General features: G+C 44.9%; 1 protein-coding gene across 2 annotated transcripts in view; it reads left to right on the top strand.

Moving 5' to 3' along the window:
- The first annotated feature begins 1,979 nt into the window (after positions 1 to 1,979).
- SNAP25 (synaptosome associated protein 25) overlaps positions 1,980 to 19,702 on the top strand; it is a 112,121-nt gene continuing 94,398 nt past the window's right edge. For both annotated transcript variants that reach the window (XM_075925671.2, XM_075925672.2), the window contains exon 1: positions 1,980 to 2,132. The gene's annotated coding sequence lies outside the window, so the exon portion shown is untranslated. The remainder of the gene's footprint in view (positions 2,133 to 19,702) is intronic.

The following is a 19,702-nucleotide window of genomic DNA, read 5'->3' as shown; positions in this document are numbered from 1 at the left end:
AAAACCAATCAGGATTTTGCAGTGCTACTGACCTAATCAAAGCAGCAGTTTATAACTTGCCTTTAGTTTCACTTCTTTATTGTTAATTATTGCACATTATTTATTAACTGCTTCACTGGAAATCAAACTTCATTTCAAAGTGCATGTCTAATAGACTGTTTAATTTTTTTTTACTTTAGATTTCTATTGACAATTTACAAACTCTCATAAATGTGCCTGCTGACTCTGTATTTTTAACATTCTAGATTTTATCTAGAATCTTCACCTAAGCAAAACAATGGATAATGTTAAAACATACAGGACCGGGATAGAAATGGCTTGCTTTTCAAAACTGGCATTTGTGTTAATAAATCTCCTTATTAAATAGTATTAATAGGGATATTTTCCCAAATGTCTTAACTGGATAGAGGAGATATACAGACATTAATTATAATTCATTATATTATGTAATATCATTATTATTGCAGACCTTAAAACTGGCAGGTTTTTTTCCTCTCCTGGGTCTTCCATGTGCATAGATTATGGGATATTCTATCAAAGAGCCCCTCTTGTCTGGGAATGTTTTGTGTGGTATAATTAGCAAACTTTTGAATGTCTTATTCCAAAAGAGGACATATTTTCGTGGGAGGGGATGCCAGCTGCTGTGATTGCTAGGCACGATCGACAATCACGTTTTTCTGTGGGGCACAACAGAGCATGGGAGGAGAAATCACCGGCTTTTCTCTCTTCCCTCCCACACGCTCCACCAGACAATCACAGGAGATGCAAATACAGCTGCATAGCATTTAGTCTCTCCGGGTTTTCCCAGCCACGCCATACGAACTTGATTAGGTTAGAATGTTCCCTAATCGGGGGGTTGCTTTTTGACTCAATATTATCCACGCATTAGTTTGGGGGGGAAAAAAGTCAGGATTTCCCTTATGCGCACTGAGCCGTCACCGAATAGTTCCTGTTGACAAGAATGGCTGAGCCTGGGAAATGAATGAAGCATCTTGGTTTATGTTTGTTTAATTGCAGATCTGGCTAGTTATATAAGAGAACTCTCAACTCTGTTTAGAATAAAATGCGTGCTCTAGTCGACGGTACGAAGTCGACACTAATGCTTCATTTTAAAAACAGCCAATATTTTGTAGGAAACCAAAAACCCCAGCGCATTTTTAATTTCCACTTCTAACATTCAAATTAAATAAAGACAGCTCGATTTGTTCCAAATAAGGTGCGCTCTGAAATGATCATGCCGTTAATTAATAACAAATAGCATCCCGTTTCTCTTGGAACGGATTAACCATTTGCATCCCTGTTGGGACGGGTTTCTTTTGCTCTCTGATTCCCCCCCCCCCTTTCCTCCTTCCCCAGAAAAGATAACAAAATTCGCGTGTTTTAAAATCTGGAGTATCTTTGAGTTGGTTGGTTTTTAGGAGGAAAATTGGTCAGATTAATACATAGAGACCCTTCCCCCCCCCCTTCCCCTGGCATGATGCTCTGAAGGGGGAAAAAACTAAGAAATCACACACCAAAATAGTAACCCACGTAGACTGGCCATATATGGAGTACCAGAGACTTCACAGGGATACCCTTCTCGGACCACCCCTTTAGCGAAAACAAATCACTACTGCATTCTCCTCTCCCTCCAAAAAATTATTCCAGCAAAGTACCCCCCCTCCCTATACACACACACCATCAATCGGCCCCCCGCTTGCCACAGAAAACCAGCGGCTGCATGGGGCACCCTGGAAGATCCCAGCCCATCACATGGCGGGTTGGATTCTGCGGAGCTAATTTGGGGGGTGGTTTTCTCTGGCGTCTCTTGTTAGTCAACTGGAGGCGAAATGCAAAGGATTGCAGCAGCAGCCTCTGACGCCTCAGGCTCGCGCAGACTACTCTCTGCCTCTCTCCCCCCTCCCCCCGCCACTTCCTCTCCTCCCCCCACCCCCTGATAGATGTCTATTAAAAGCTGCTGACGTGGGAAGGGACGGCCATCTTTGATGAGGGCACAGCTCCCATTCCATTGAAGAAGGAGGCTTGGGGAGGTCAGGAGCGACTGTCCTTCCCTCCCAAGCCGGAGCCGCAGCAGCCGGGCTGAGAACCGGCCGCGGGGCTGCCTGCACCGGAGCCTGCCTGCAAAAGCCAAGGTAAGGGAGCGCGCCGGGACACAGCCTTTTGTCTCCTGCCTGTGTCCGCGGGCACGGCCGCTGCTGCAGGCGGGGAGGAGAGCGGTAACCTCCACACCTTCTGTCCGAGCATTGTTTCCCGGGGACTGATTGTGGGGCTTCCCTCCCCCCCACCCCAAAAAAACGGGCTGCGGAGCTGGTTGCGGGCGGGCAGTGGACATGCAATAACCGCTGCATTATTCCCCCTTCCCTTGGGGAACAGGGAGCAGGTGGCACCTCTGTTTCCCTGGGGTCAATAGCCTCCAGCCCCGGGCGGTCGCCCTGTGCCCACTGCAGCAGTGTGTGTGTGTGTGGGGAGGAGGGGGAGGAGGGTCAGCACCTTGGCCAGCGGCGCTCGCCTGCAGCCTCTGGGGTAGAGCCCGGTTCAGGACCTTGGAGAGCGACTAGCGCCGGGCCGCAAGTTTAGGGGCGCTAGGGGGACTGTGAGCACCGTGCAGCATCAGCGCGGGTGCAAAGGGAGCCGCGTCCCTGTGACACGCTGCAAAGTCCTGGGGAGGGAGTGAAGGAGAAACGCCCTCCCCCGCCTGCCCTTCCACCCCCATCACCTCCACGGCAGCGGGCTATGGGGTGAAGTGCCCGTTCGGGTCTTATTTGTACCTTCCCAAGGCGCTTCCCTCTAGCCCGGTCGACTGCCCAAATCAATCGCTCGCCAGTTTCCTCCCCCCTCCAGCCCTGTACCGCCTCTGGATCCAGCAGCCCGGGGTGGGCTTGCTCGCTCGGCTCTCCGCTTTTCCCGGCTGCACCGCCGCAGCGAGCTCGCCCGGGGCTCGAACCCGCGGCGCTGCCGGTAGCGGGGGGAGGGGGGGTAGTGTTTGTGCTTTGCAGGCGAGCCCCGGGCACTCGTGCTCTGCTGCTCTAACGCACCAGGAGGGGGGGGGCGGTAAAGCAAAGCGCTCGGGAGGGCTCCCTGGAGCTAGGGGGCGGGACGGGGGCGGATGTACCCCCGCCTGTAGGGATCGGACCGGGTCTCCCCCCGGGCCGTGCGCCCCCTTGCCCGGAGACCCGCTGGCTGCAGTCTCCTTGGAGAGTCCCGCGGCCCGCCCGGGAGCCGCTGCAGCGGGTGTGAAACCCCCCTGGCCCTAGGACTGAACACACGCGCGCGCCAGCTGCCCGGGGACTGCAGAGCCCCGCGAGCGGAGCGGGCCGCCTTATGTAACCGGGCCGCGCTCCCCCGGGGGCAGAGCCCAGCGCGAGGCAGGCGGCCGGGCGGGTCGCTTTGCAGGGCGAGCCCGCGGGATGGGGGGTAGCGGGGGGGGGGGGGCGACGCCGGTTCAACTTCATCGGCCGCCTCTGCTGCTGCACGTCCCGCCCGCTCCCTGGCGTCGCTGCGTCAAAGCTGCGCTGCTGGAGCGGCTGCCCCCTGGACGTGCTGCTCGGGCATTAGTGAAGCGCGGCTGGGCTCGCTCCCCGCCGGGGGAGGGCCTCTGCAGTGGCGCCCAAGGGAGGAGGCGGGGGCCAGTGTCTCCCCCTGGGCTGCTCGGAAAACCTGGGTGAATTGTGGCCGTCACGTTCCTTGGGCTCCTGCAGGGGTGGAGCATGTGATGCCAGGGGGGTGGCTGGAGGCACATCCGCACAGGCCGGAGGCTAGTGGAGATGCAGAAGGACCTCCAGGAGAAAACCACCATCCATGCAGAGGGGCCGGAAATAGACATGGGGGGAGGGCGCCTTGCTGCCAACCCCCCTCCCCCCGTTTGAAGTGGCTTCTGTCCTATAGGGGAAAAAAACCAGCAAGCAAAGGGTCTCGTAGCACTTTATAGACTAACGAAACATGTAGATGGGATCGTGAGCTTTCATGGGCGCAGCCCACTTCTTCAGATGACCGGAGTTAAGATTAGAGGATAAGGAAATTCGAAATAAATAGGAGAAGGGAAAAGGGGGGGGGGTAAGAAAGATGTTCTGTCACCCACTCCCTACCTCTGTGCATAAAGTATCTAGAGAAAGGGTGCTAAACCTGAGTAGATAAAGATCAAAGTCAGTGGATGCACAGATTGTTCCAGCCTCCTGCTGCCACATTCACCAAGCCAACAGGACAATTCACATTGTATACCAGACTCTGTATATTCACTTGGGTCTGCCTGGCAGGCTACCCTGAAGGGGAAGGAGATCAAAGAGTGTTGGGAAGCCAGAAGACCCCTGCCCCTCTTACCCTGGGCTTTCAGCTCCAGCCTTTGGAGAAAGGCAGGACCTGGCAGGAAATCGGTCATGTCTATTTGGGTTCTGTCTGCTGCCAGCAGTGGGTGAACAGGACGGGTTTGCTCTCTCCTCCAGGGCTGGGTGCGCTCCAGCCTGGTTTTACGCAGAGCAGGCAGGACTTGGAAATGTACCTCACAAAGGGTGGAGGAGGACCACTGCTCCACTAGTACTGTTGCAGGGAAGGTAATTTTCCAGGGATTAATTTGTGCCAGTGGAGTTGATCCCTGGCACCTCTGTTTTGAAAGTATAAAAAAAATATTGAAGTCCCTGAACCTAATTGCTTGCGCCTGGGCACCTCTTTCATTATATAAGTAAGCACTGTAATTTTCCTGCTGGTCAGCATCAGAGGTGGAAAATGTGGCTCAAACTTCAGTGCTGGTGTGAGGGCAATTTTGACCTTTGCAGGCACCATGACACTAGCTGGCTGGATAGAATGACGGGACTGCAGCCCCTTCCCAGCAAGGGCTGAGAGTCCAGTAACACCATTTAGGGGCCATGGGATATGTGTAGCTGCCAGGGAGGTGAGGATGAGATCACAGTGCTCCTTCAAGAGAGAGAAACAGAGAAAAAAAGAGTAAAAAGATGGGAAAGGCAGCAAGAGTTAAGGGCGAGCGGGGAAGAGGAAGGGAGAAAGGAAAGTGTTGCCCTTCTAAAGAGGGTCAGGAATCCAATCTTGTGCTAGATTATTCCTGAAGTTTGTAAACTGGTTCTAATACCCTGCTGCAGTATCCCACCAGCTGCCTGTACTATCTTTACGCCTGCTTCATATTTCAAAATTCTTTGCTGGGTGCTAGAAAAACATGGCTGGAAAATCTTTCTGTAGCATTGCGTGTCTTCAAAGAAAGCCCAGACTCCTGAGATCAATTGCATTAACTGAGAAGGAAGAAGATGCTGCAATAAAAGATTGGGGTTGGGGGGGAAGGGGAGAGAAATCTCTCCCTTTACCTGCTCCTAAATATTTGGCAACCTCTTTTTGCGACATTAGGGGAAGGAATTTCTTCAGCACGTGAAATACCAGCACCAAAGTGGATCTAAACAAATTGGGAGGGAAAGGGGAAGTTGTGAGGTGGGTAAAATGAGAGATGCAGACAGATGGGCTTATTATTTATTCAGAGACAAGGGAGCATCAGCAAGGGACTCTTGCAGTCCACCTTTAAAAGACACAGCTGCCAAAATAGAATTCCACAATGTCCCATCTGATTGCCAAGAGATGCAGGCTGTCAAAATTAGAATGAAGCTTCTTTTTTTTTCGATACCTCTGCATAGTGCAGACAGAGGTCAGCCAGGAGGACATTCCCTGCATGTATAATCATTGGGATGACTCGGGAGAATCAGTTTGCAAAGGGATAACGGACACATACAAAAACATATAGATGGCCAGATTTTTCAAAAGCACTGATGCTTCCATCAAACTCAATGAGAACAATGGGAGCATAGCACTCCGAAGAAATCAGATGAATATTATGTAACTTATTTTATCCACTAGAACTAGTATAAGGGGAGGGAGGGGGGATTCAAAAGTGCTTAGTATTGACCTAAGCCTATTGCCACTGAACTTCTTGGAAATTTTACCATTCGTTTCAATGCCGACAGAGCTAGTCCAAATGTTGGGTCTTCTGGAAAACACCACTCTGAGGACTTTCTCTTTAATGAGAAGAAGAATGGAATGTTTTTTCAGAGAAGCTTCCCTAGACATGAGAGTCAACATGCAGCTGTAGGTTTAAGCAGTAAGGACCTGAGCCAAAGCCTTTTGAAGTCAAATGAAAAGTCAATGAAAAGTCAATGAAAAGTCTCCCACTGACTTAAATGAGCTTTGGATCCAGACGTAACGTATGGTGAAGAGTGGTCTACATGCAGCTTTTGGGCTGCTTTAATATATCTAAATTTAGGGGAATAAGATATATCAATATAAGCACCTTTATGCTAGTGTAACAGCATCCATGCTGAGGGTTTGAACAGCTTTAATGTTTCTTCACTAATATCGTTATGTGGTACAAAAATTGGAAAATAAAATCTCTTTCTATTAAAAAAAGATGAAAAATGTTAATAGGCATTAGAGTTTAAAAGTCTATTTTGGGTTTACTGATAAATGTAGCCCGTACTTAGTAATTAGAATTATGGGTTTTTTTTCATTAAATATCGTTTAGGGTCTGATCCTGCACCATCAAGCTCAATGGGACATTAACCATTAATTTCAGCAGAAACAGAGCCCGATTCTTATACAAACAAGTTAGGATTGGGATTTTTAAAAACAATTTGTTACTCATTTCTCTTCCTTTTGAGCCCAGGAACATAAGCAATTTCAGAGACAGCGGCAGTTAGACAGCTAATTAATGTAGCACATCTCTTATTTAGCAGCTTCACCCCACTAAATATTTTCTGTCAAATTTCTGCCTTACTTCTCTGTAATATTAGTCGCTGCCTGATCATTTAATCTCTGATTTAGCAAAACACTTAAGCATATTACTAACTTCAAGCATGCCTTTAAATCCTGTGAACTAAGAGTATGCTAAAAATTAAGTATGTGCATAAGTGTTTTGCAGTTGTGAGGTCTGATTTCTGGATTTTGGAACTGATTCCCTTTGGGCAGATGCTGCAGTATTTGCTTAGCCACAGTTCAGTTCAGTAACTTGTTGGCCGCATAGGAGTGCATAGCTAGATGCATTATTCGCTGTTTTCCCTAAGGAGAGAGGTCACCAAAATTCTTTTAGTGTCTCTTTCTACTTTATCTATAACTTTTTTAAAGGAACACCTTGCCAACTGTGTAGCACAAGCAATAATACCAATATTACTTTCATACAGCATTTTTCATCTTAAAGATTTATGAACTGCTCTAAAGACAGTGGACTAGATAGCTCCTACTCAGTGACTCAAGACTCATTGGTGTAACTCTACTGTTGTCAGTAGAGTGACTGGATTTACACTAAGAATAGAACTTTATGAATAAAGCTCATTGCTTCACCCACTGCAGAAATACAACACCTCTGAGGTGGAAAAATATCAGGCAATTGTTGACAACTGAATTGCTCAGATACAGGGTGGTTAATGGAGACAGAAGAATTGATCAACTGTAAACAGGCAGAATTTAGGTAGGCAGGACATAATTTCCTATGGCAAGAAGGAACTTGACTAAGGTGCTGGAGCTAGCATGCCTACTGTCGGGCAAGGTCGGATGTGATCTCTTATGGCCATAAATTGTCAAAAATACAGCTCAGCAAAGCACTCGTCCATCTGTAGCCATATTCCTTTCATCCCTAATTGACAACACCTCAAACCACTCCCAACTTTGATAACCTTCTGTTTCTTACTTACAGAGTTACAAACACCAGAGTTACAAACTGACCCATCAAAACACATAATTAGGAACTAGAAATACATAATCAGGCAGCAGCAGAGACCAAAAACAAAGATAGAAAGACTATACAGCGGTGTTGCCTGTAATCTTTTCCATCCATGTGTGGATTTTTTCCATCCATCTGCGGAATAAATTATGTTATGTGCACTAAGGCATGTGTGAATGTGCACCAGCAGTATAAACAAAAAAAACAAACAAACTGAGCTGTGAGCACTCTGCCAATCATCTAGGTGGCATTTGAATCTCTCCTCAGTGGCTGCACAAGCACGCAGCTTACAGGGAGCACTGCCATACAGTGTGTGTTAAATGTAAACTACTAATAAAAATAAAGGGAAAGCAGCATTTTTCTTCTTCACAATAAAGTTTCAAAACGGTACTAAGACCATGTTTATTTGTGAACTTTTGAGCAACCATAATTCTTTGTTCAAAGTTATGAACATTATTTCAGAGTTATGTGCAACCTACATTCCTGAGGTGTTTGTAACTCTTAGATTCTACTGTGTGAAGCCTTTCAGATTAGGTTTCTGAATTCTACTGCAGCAAGAACTTTCCTAAAGTCCACATAAATTATTTTCCTAGCATCATCCCATCAACTCCCTTTTGTACCTTCACCCCAAAGCGCTCATTCATATTCTTTTGGTGAAATCTCTGTCCTATCCTGGCTCATTGTAGTATCTAGCATTTTCCTCCATAGCTGAAGTCAAATATACTGGACAGGAAGTTACTTATTCTCTGCTGATTTTGGATGATGGTAGTCACTCATTTTTACATGTCTGTTTTAAAGGTTTTCCTTTGTCATTTGCCACTTTCCTTTAGCATTTTGGAATGGAAATCCATTTTGGCCTGAAGAATGTAATTATGTTAATGTCCTAAGCACCTTTTCGGTTATGATCATGGTTGTCTGAAACAATAATCAAACAGGAATCAACAGAGGTTATAATGAAATGTCAAATATGAGTTTAAATTTCAAGACAGCTTTAAGTCAATATTCTTCAAAGAGAAGAGCACCGTGTTCTGAATTTGCGGTGCACTAAGGGCATGATTGAGAGCATATTGCAATAGCTGGAAATATTCCCACAGATTTTAGTGGACTTTGAAGAAGGCCCTAAATGATAAGGCCATCAATATGATAAATTCTTACTGATGAGAGCCGGGAATAGACAGGTAATGAAAAAATGCAGCATTTTCTGATTGAATACATTATCCGAATAGAAAGTGTGCATACCATTCATCTTTACAACACGTCTTTGTTACGCATTTTAGCCATTTAAAATTTAAAAGGGCCAACAGCATGATCTGTGTATGCCTCATCTGAAATGTATTGTAATGCTGTTGTCCTAAAAAGAATAGCATTTATTAAAGCTTTATAGCTTTTCTTCGGTGGTAAGGATAGATACGGTATCTTGTCTTATGCAGGAAAGGAGGTTGGATTCTAATCCAAATGAAAAAAAGAGGCACAAAATAATTAATCACGGTTGTTTCACTGTTCCTTCGGAAGCTGAATGCTCATTCGGCATTGACTACGCTGCCGATTCTAGCTAGGTACTTAGGGAGCACTAAGATTTTCAGTCTTTCTTTTATTATTGTTTCAAGCTGTGATTAAAGTTATTTGGCCAGATCCTCAGCTAGTGTAACTAAAAGTTCAAATTGATTGAGAGTCTCGCCCAGTGCATGAACACACCATTATTTTTCAGTCGATAGCTTCAGTTGAGTTTTAAATTAATTGGCAGTTTAGTCAAAGGCTCTGGGTACGTCTACACTGCAGGCTTAGTCGAGTTAAGATACACAACTTCAGCTACGTTAATTGCATAGTGAAGTTGAAATAGCTTAACTCGACTTGTGGTGCTGTCTACACAGCAGGAAGTCAATGGAAGAACACTCTTTCTTTGACTTCCCTTACTCCTCATGAAATGAGGTTTACAGAAGTCAGAGTATTTCAAACTAATGGGCTTGCTGTGTAGACCCGAACTCTTATTTCAAAATAAGCATGCAGTATAGACATAGGCTCTGAGACCCAGACTTTTCAAGGTCTTTCGTTGGGAGTTAGGCACCTAAACACCTTTTAAAATCTGATCCTAATATCCTACTCTTTGGCATTAATTGTTTCATGATGATGAAGTTTAAAATATTGATTCTTTAACAGAAAGATTTGCAAAAAGTTTGTATTTTTATGAATGGTGGCGGTGATGAGGAGGCAGGAAGATGATAAAGAAGAAATATACCCACCTGTACTGATCTGGTATATATTTAGAGAGTTTGTCTGTTTGTGAGTCTGTCTGTCTATTTAAGAACTCCTCCTAAACGGTAAGAGTTAGGACAACCAAATTTGGTTTGCAGCTTCCTCTATTATAATTGTTCTAGAAAAATGGGATGTGCCTGAAATGGGATTGCTTCTCATAAAACCATACAGAAAAGAGGCAGAATCACCAGGCAGGTGAAAGGGGCTAGCTGGGGGCGTACCCCCTCATTCTGGGACTGTCCCATCCTGCAGCTCCCTTCCCAGTGACCTTTTGGGGGGCACTGAAGCTCCCTCTTCCCCAATTCATATGGGAACACTGCTGGCTGTTCCCCTTTATCAGGCAGTGAGGGGAGAGTGCACGGTTTGCTGCATTCCTTGCTCTGGCTGGGGAGCGCGCAGGGGGCAGATGAATCTGGACCTGCCCCAGATGGGGGACAGGCACCCTTCCTATGGCTGTGCCCAATGGAGCTGCAGCAGACATGGGGAGGTGCTTTTCCCCTGGCTCCACGCTGCTGTGGTGACAGGAGGCTGAGGTCATCCTCTCTCCCCAGGGCAGTCTGCAGACTGAACTGCTCATCCCTAGCCCCACCCCAGAGCAATGATTTACATGAGGCACGGACATTTTCATTTTCATTTCCAAAACACCAAAATTAATTGAGTTAAGGACCCCAGCAACACCAGGTCAATCTTCTTGTAAGAGTTTGATTCAGTTTGGGGTTCTGCTGCAATCTTGTGGTATAGCAGCAGGATTTTTAATGAGGTTAACAGCCCTGAGACAGATTCAGTTCTCAGTTGCCCTGATATGAGTCCATCTGAGTTTCAACTGATACCTCTGGATTTACACCAGTGTTTAGAACATCAGAATCACAGACAACTATCGGGCCCTGCATTCTAAAAACACATGCATACACAAATAACTCTTCTCCCCTAGAAAGGATAATGCATTTTATTTCCCTATGTTGTTTTTCCATTTCAGTTGATTAGTCCTTCAGTTATGCCTTTTTCTCTTTATCAAGGAGATTTGGAAATATCTTAGAACCCATATCACTGCCCCATTACCAGGTATTTTCAAAAAATACATTTAACTCTTTAACTCCCACCATTTCCTCATTCTACCAGCAGTGGGACTCAGCTGTTGATGGGTGAAAGTAGAAGAAAATATCTCACTGAATTCATTTCTAACAGGACGCAAGTGAACTGATATTTTATTTTTACTTTTTTTATAATTATAGTTTTCCTTGTGTTTTTAATGTGGCAAAATTATTGTGCCCAAAATATAATGGTAGATACTGTGGGCAATATTATAATTATCATAGTTCTGTGTAATTGCTAATAACAAAAATGTGTTTGTTAGGCCATGATTACAAAAGGACATTTCACATATGTGATTTTTGACATTAATACACAATTTGCTATTTCTTGTACAAAAACCTACCAATTAACAGGGAGGTGCATATTACAGCTAAAAACAATACAGACACACTGCATATACTGTACCAGCATGCTGCAGAGCATTTTCCAGGGCATATTTGTAATTCTATGCTGATTGTTTTCATCTAATACAATAATAGCCAGATTCTGCAAAGTGCTGAGTGCTTCTGGAGGGATGGTGTATATATCTACAGCTCTCACAGAGCCTGATCCAAAGCCCACTGAACAAAAACATACCCACGGATTTCACTGGTCTTTGGATCAGGCCCATAGATATCAGAATGTGATATGTTCTTGGCTTTCAGCACTATACAGCTTCAGCTGCTGCTGCCATTCTATATAACGTGTGTGGACCTGAAATACTTTTAAATTCAAGGAAATTCTGGGGAATGGTTCCAGGATTTGTGATACAAGCATAGCCGGACACGAAAGCTCTACAGTTGAATAGACAACCTTTTTTTCTTGTATTGTTCCATTGTATTTGTTTTCATATAAATAAATCAGTCATTTGTAGAATAGGTGAATTGCTTGTTTTAATTTTGTCCCAAGAAAATCACAGTTTATAATGATGCCAGTTCACCTGCCAATGTATTGCTCTGCTTACACTCTGTGTCTGCTTGACCTAGAAATCTATTTGAATAGCAGACCTAATCTGTTAGACACTGAAATACTGTTCCCAGATGGATGTTTTAAAACAACCGAAAAGGGTGAACGTTGGGGATTTCTACTGTAAATTAAACAAATCAATGCTTTTTCACTTGCAATGTGCTAAGAGCATCCGAACAGAGTTGAGTGTTAAGATACATCATGTGCAAATGTTGCTCATACGCATAACCTCTTTTAAAAAGAAAGCTATGGCAAAGTGGAGTAACACCACTTGAGTTACAGTGGTGTGAAACCCAGCTGTGTGAGAACAGCACCAGGACCTATGGATCTAGCCCTGACTAACTGACACAGTGGAAATGCCCAATGCAAAGCCCTACAACTTGAAATTTTCTTTCTGTGAACATTTGAACCTTTGAGGTGAACATTTGCTTTGTGCGAGTATTCATACATGCCTATGCCTGAAGGCTCTCAGAAAGCAAACCTAAAAGGTGGGTGAACACAATCAAATCAAAATCCACTATTGATTTGCAGCAAACATCCAGCGGAAAAAGTTGTTTCCTTGACTGTATGAAAATGAATGAAATGTCAGGCCTGTATGCAGGGGCTGTGTCTAGACTGGCAAGTTTTTCCGGAAAATCAGCCGCTTTTCCGGAAAAACTTGCCAGCTGTCTACACTGGCCACTTGAATTTCCGGAAAAGCACTGACGATCTCATGTAAGATTGTCAGTGCTTTTGCAGAAATACTATGCTGCTCCCGTTCGGGCAAAAGTCTTTTTCCGAGAGACTTTTGTGCAAAAGGGCCAGTGTAGATAGCACAGTACTGTTTTCCGCAAAAAAGCCTCGATCGCGAAAATGGCGATCGGGGCTTTTTTGCAGAAAAGCGCATCTAGATTGGCCACGGACGCTTTTCTACAAAAAGTGCTTTTGCGGAAAAGCACCCTGCCAATCTAGACGCGCTTTTCCGAAAATGCTTTTAACGGAAAACTTTTCCGTTAAAAGCATTTTTGGAAAATCGTGCCAGTGTAGACGTAGCCAGGGTGTGTGTGCAAAGGGTACAAGAGTATCCCCTATGGTCCCCCACAGTAATAATGCTCTCTCTGGCCTGGGAGGATAAGGCAGGAGCAGCACACTGCCTGAACCTCCCTCTCCCATACACTGGCTGACTGGGGGAAGGCTGGGGCTGATTTCCCTGCTTACTTGGGGAACCTTGGAGGGTGTATTCACACCCCTGCAGTCCATATTTACAGAAAAAGCACCCTTACCCTTACCCTCCCCCCCACACACACTCACAAATACCTGCATACGGGCCTGAATCTACGCATTGTCTCTGCTAGGGTTGCCAGGTGTCCAGTTTTGAACTAGACAGTCCAGTATTTGAGCTTTCTGTTCGGGAAACAAATTGAGAAAATGTAAATGAGAAAATATTAACGTCCGGTATTTTCTAAATAAGATGGAATGTAGATTGTGATGTAATATCAAGTGTGTCAAGTATTTTTGTTGAAACCATCCGGCAACCCTAATCTCTGCACAGCCTTTTCATGGATTTCTTTAAGCTGGTCGGATGAAATATACCACCTTGTCTCTTTAGCATTAAGAAATGTTTTCTTGGGTTCTGTCACCCACTTCTGCCCGGGCTGAGAACACTTCTGTCTCCTGCTGTAAAGGGGGTTTGAAAGACAAACTGGATGGCTCTCAGATGTGGTAACGTTTGTTGTGGAGACCTGTCAGTGCATTTTTGAGATGACTGTATCCGGGAGAAGACAGTGGAAATAAATAAAAAAACAAAACCCCAAATCCTTAAGGCTTTGAGAATGTGCTGAGTATAATTTAAAATGCTATTTAGACAACATCTTGAACGTAACGCAGAAGGGACAGCTTAGTGTCTCTTTAAAATTATTTTCTTTATTAGCAGGGGGTTTTGCAGTCATCATCTCTTCTAGTCATTCATTTCTTAATGACGGAATGTTCTTAATACTTTGAGGCTGTTCTGGGAGCAGGGACGTTTCACAGGTCATGCATCTTGTCTGACAATCCTTTGCTCAGTGCGATAACACTGCACAAAGCTATTTGACAGGTTAATGAATAAGAATGCAAAAGGGCTGCATGGACACTGAAGTGGATGCTCATTACAATAGTGCCCGAATGGCCTGATTAGTGCTCGGGGCATTTAATGCGAATGTATTAAGCAGCCAGGCAGATGGCAGTATGTTATGGAAAAGGCTAGTGGAAACAAGTTCTTGAAGGAGAGCTTTTTTTTTTTTCTTTCTTGAAAATGTCAGGCAAAACACTCTTCCACAGTGCTTTACCCCATTGGATCCACACTCATAAGAGAAAAGACTCATGGATCCCAGGGGAAAAATATAAAAAAATGAATACACTGCATTTTATATGGTCAACACACTGAATAGATATTAACCAACTAACCCTCCCAGCGAGCAAGCCTGTGAACTGGGGCAGTCCCTAGGATTGTCCCTATTTTACAGGTAAGGAAACTGAGCCAGAGAGGTGGCATGACCTACCAACATCGTAGAGTGTTTTAGTGGCCGAACGAGAAGAATATCTCAACCCTGTACTCATTTCTCCAGAACACTTTGCTGCAATAGAGGTAAACATTGATGTTGGGCAACACCCAACCATTCCAATTAGGATCAGTCCCTGCAGATGAAGGGTAGCAGAGAGGGACACTGTCTACCTAAATGAGTGTGATGACAAATTAGCTTAGCTTTGTTAGTACTATGAATTGCAGTCATTGTTTGGTATTGGTTTGACTGAGTGTGACCCCTGCCTTTCCTGTTTTATCCACAGGTGTGAAAGTGCATAAAATGTCATGATACTGGCTGTCATTTTAATAAATATGTTGCCTACATTAGGGGATCTTGCATCTTGGACATTGGCTGTGGGAGGTGGCAATGTTGTTTGGTAGTTTAGATTTAAAAAAAAAAATCTCTGGAAGAGGAAATGAAGCTGTTTCTTTGATGTTGCTCCTTTTCAGATGGTTAGAAAAAGGACTCTCCTAAGTCTCTTCCAAAATATACTCCTTATGTCAAGTCACATCTTCCACCTCTTCCTGGGGATGGTGGACTTTCATGTCCTACTTGAGATCCAGCTCCTGGACTTTCCTTTTCTCTTGGCAAGCTGTTTGATATACTGGCTCTCTCCTCAGACTTTCTGGACCTCAACAATTCGTTCCCATTCCCTCTTGATTACTCCTATTTCTTTCTAACATCTTCTCTGCTAATTTCTCACATTTAGAAGAGCCTTTTGTCAAGTTTCTTTTCTCCGGGGACCATCCCCTACTCTCTGAGGCTGTCCCAGAATCGTTCTTCTGGGTTGCCTTCCATTTTTGCTTCAGATCCACTCCTATGCTCTTCTCTGCACCATCCTTTACCTTGATCATTACACTCTTTGTTACCTTGTGGATTCTGGAGTCCTGTTCCTCTTTGGTGTTTCTCAAATGTCCTCCTGCCCAGTTCTCCTACCAAAAAAGTAGTTTTCAGAAACTCTCTCTAACTGGGAGACACAACTAGAAAGCATCTCATTGCACAGCACCATGGGCCTGAGAGAAAGAACATGGGGCAAAGGTTGCAGCTATAGAGATTAAAGGCAAGACTATCAAAGCAGTCGGTACGGATCTTACGCTGCTTCCTTTGCAATCAAATTCCCATTGGCTTTAACAAGAGCAGAGTTAGGTCAGCACTTCTTAGCATATGCACAATGTGCCTCGGGGGCACATGACAAGGATTCACCACCAAATTTGGTCTGCCGATTAAGTTATTTCCTTCCCTGGCCCAGGCTGGATACTGACGTGGAATGCCATGTGAATGCTGATCCAGGCTACCCAGACCAGCACTGAAAACATTCTGAAAATCCCATCTCAACATCTTATTGTTCCCTGCTGCATTTAAAAAAACAAAACAAACTTAATTTTGGTTAGAATGAGAGGTTTCAGAATAATTGAGTGCCCTGATCAGGGGAAATCAATTGGCCATGGCCACCCAATCCTCAAGCAAGGCATCCAGATTGTAAACAGCAAGGGTACGTCTAAACTACATGGCTCCGTCGACGGAGCCATGTAGATTTGTTTTTTGGTAAAGGGAAATGAAGCCGCGATTTAAATAATCACAGCTTCATTTAAATTTACATGGCTGCCGCGCTGAGCCGACAAACAGCTGATCAGCTGTTTGTCGGCTCAGCGCGCTAGTCTGGACGCTCCCGTGCCGACCTGAAAGCTTTTTATCGACATCCCCGGTAAACCTCATCCTACGATCGCGGCTTCATTTCCCTTTGCCTACAACCCTCATCTCCATGGCTCCATCGATGGAGCCATGTAGTTTAGACACAGCCCAAGAGACAAGGACCTATGGTAATATAAGGAGCAGTGTTTAGGTTACAAACTTCCTAGGCCATAGTAGTTAAATTGTGTATATTAGCTTGCTTAGTTGGTTTTATTTTGTATTCTTCATTCTGAACTTTTCTCTTCTAGACTAATTTGCCATATGTCCTGAGTAAAACTTTTTAGCCAGGACCAACCTCATCTCTGAATTTGTTTGACCATTTCTTTTCAGGCAAAATTAGACATTCTTCCCATTTGGATCCACAAACCTGGGTTTGACCAGAATAAGCAGCTGGAAGCTGACCTACCTAGTTTGTTTTTGCATGGGACTGAGTTACACCCAAATCGATGCATGCCCATTTTGACAGATGCAATCATCTGGAGACACAAATTTAGAGGTTGGGGCTATTCTGTTGCTTGAGCGATGCATGTGTCATTTGTAACAAAAATATTCCAGGGAAAGTTTCCAAAAAGCTCCTTTTGTGGACCTAAGGATGTAATCAGTCCATCATTCAGAACTCCCATGGACTTCACGGAAGAGGCTTGCAGGAACCAGTACTTACTGTCTGATAATTTACATGTATAAGCTGTTGACTTTTATAGATAAACCCAGCTTTGTTGGAGTGGCACTCGGTCACCCAGTGGTGGTGGCTAGGCCTCCCTAGAAATTGATCAGCCTACTACAGTCTTGGCTGAAATGTGCCTTTTTAGCTCATGCATTTAGCTTTCAGATAGGGATGTGAACATATAACCATGTAAATGGTTAACTGATCAGCCTGAGCCTATCCGTTAATGTTCCCAGATACATACAGGCTTCCACCCTGCTCCTGGAGAGCAACTGCCACCCTGCTCAGCTGCCACTGTGTCAGAGGCAGCAGTTCAGGGGGCAGCAGCCAGTTCCCCAGGAGTGGGGCTGCGGGTTGGAGCTGGTGCCTGCCAGGAGCCGGCTTAAAAGCCGGCTCCCTGCACCCACTGGCTCCCCAGAGCAGCTGCAGGTGCATGTAACTGTAACGGTTGAGTTTGCAGCAGTTACACATTTATCCGCATTTTAACATCCCTATTTCCAGGTCTGATCCCCACTGCCAACATCTTTGTGTAAGTCAGCATTACAAGAGGTTTGGAACTGGATTATTCTCTCCTGGGAAAGGCACAAGGACATTCTTTCCATATCTTTAAAGTATAATGCACCTATATGGAGCGGCCATCCTGGATCATGTGACCCAGTAATGCTGTCTGCTTAACCAGTTTTCAGATAATCAGTCTTGTGAATGCCATGCCAGTATCTGAACACACAAATTTGACAAACTATCCATGATGAACGTAGCCATTTCTCCTTTGAATTCCTCTCCCTCGATATGTGCACATATCTGGTGCTAACTGTTCGGGATCAAAGCCTGTTAAACATCACAGCTACGTCTACACTGGCATGATTTTGCGCAAATACTTTTAACGCAAGAGTTTTTGTGTTAAAGTATTTGTGCAAGAGAGCATCTACACCGGCATGTGCCTTTGCGCAAGAGATGTGCTTTTGCGCAAAAGCATCCTTGCCAGTTTAGATGCTCTCTTGCACAAGAAACCTCCGATGGCCATTTTAGCCACTGGGCTTTCTTGTGCAAGAAATTAATGTTGCCTGTCTACACTGGTCTCTTGGGCAAGAATAGTTGCGCAAGAGGGCTTGTCCCTAAGTGGGAGCATCAGAGTATTTGCACAAGAAGCACTGATTTCCTACATTAGAACGTCAGTGTTCCTGCGCAAGTACTTGCGGCCAGTGTAGACAGGCGGCAAGATTTTGCGCAAAAGCAGCTGCTTTTGCTCAAAATCTTGCCAATGTAGACACAGCCCACCAGTTTTGTCCCTGACAGAATGCATTAAGTCTGCATCTTTTAACGATTGTTTCTTTCTGGAAGATTTGGAGATGAACTGTGATCCATTCATTAAGGAACACACTGATGTCGTTGCTAGTGCTAGAGAACATTGTAACAGGAAAATGCTTTCTCTCGTCTGAGTCAGAGATGCACAAGAATGTTTGGGCTGCACAATAGTTCTTTCCATCCAAATTCAACCATCGCATTTCTTGGTCATTCTGTTCTCTTCCAATGAAAGCAGATGGCTATAACTCTTGGTCAGAGCAACCATCGCATTCACTTTGGTTGGTTTTTTCTTCCCTCCACTGCCCATACAATCCTCTCCCCATTTCCTGGTTTTGGGTCAAGTGACTTGTTCATGGTGATACCAGGACACTTGATCACCATATTCCAGCTCGGAGCCTGTTCACTGAAGTTGCAACACTGCACTTGATCATTAATATTCTAACAGGGCCTAGGATACTTTGCTTTATGAAACGGATACTGTTCCAAAAATTAGGTGCTACACAGGCCCACCAACAGGGGAGGGCAAAGGGGGTAGTTGCCCCAGGCCAGGCAATTCAAAAGGGTCCGGGCGCCACTGCTTCTTGGTGCCAGAGCACTTCAAGCAGCTCTGAGGACTGTCGGTGGTGCACTCGAGGTGACATAGACCTGCCCCTTGTGCCTGAGGCCCCGCCCCTTCTGGGATTGCTCCCATTGTCCAGGTGCCCAACAGGTCTGTTGCTGCCCCCGGTGCTACGTATACTTAGCAAAAATAATCTTTAGTACTTGAATTTCGGGCAATGGAGTCTCCAAATGGTATTAATCTGTTTGGGTAGATAGTGCTCTCTCCCATTGGGTCTGATTTTAGCTTATTTCTCAATTAATTCAATTAATCAGTATTCTCTACTTTAGCTCAGCATCAAAATCTAGGAATTCTTGTTACTCAGCCATGTTCCTAAAAAATGTCTATTTTTTCTGCACAGGAGCATAGCTCAGCTCACACTGATGTTAACAGAAGGATTCCCAATGATTTCAGTGGATGTGGTTTTGGGCATCAGGCAATTAGCTTTCCGATGCATTTTTTGTGACCTAGACAAGATGAACGTGGCTTCCCTTGAGACCACTTCCTAAACTGGCCTGTGCGTTGACCAACAGGGAGTCCTCATTGGTCAGATGCTTGTAAACTCTCACTGCTAGAATTTCTCTTCCTTAAACCTTACCAAGCCAACAAGGAAGTGTCCCAAGACCGTTGTGTAAACATGGTCTCCACAGGGCCATGCAGCCTGTCAACTTGCTGCTCTGTTGGCGTATGTCTACACTTGCACCCTCTTTCAAGAGAAGGATGCAAATGAAGACATTTGAAATTATAAATGAAACTGGGATGTAAATATCCTGCGCTTCATTTGCATATTCGCGTTATGGCGCTATTTCGAAATAACAGGAGCTGTTAAGATGTGGTTATTTTGAGAGAAAACCCTTCTCTTGAAATAACTGGTAAACCTCATTGTATGAGGAATAAGGGTTATT

This window comes from Pelodiscus sinensis, chromosome 3 (assembly GCF_052426305.1).
Source record: "Pelodiscus sinensis isolate ZL-2025 chromosome 3, ASM5242630v1, whole genome shotgun sequence".
Lineage (NCBI taxonomy): Eukaryota > Metazoa > Chordata > Testudines > Trionychidae > Pelodiscus > Pelodiscus sinensis.
Note: the sequence above shows the minus strand (reverse complement) of the source record. Positions and strands in the feature narration are given on the sequence as shown.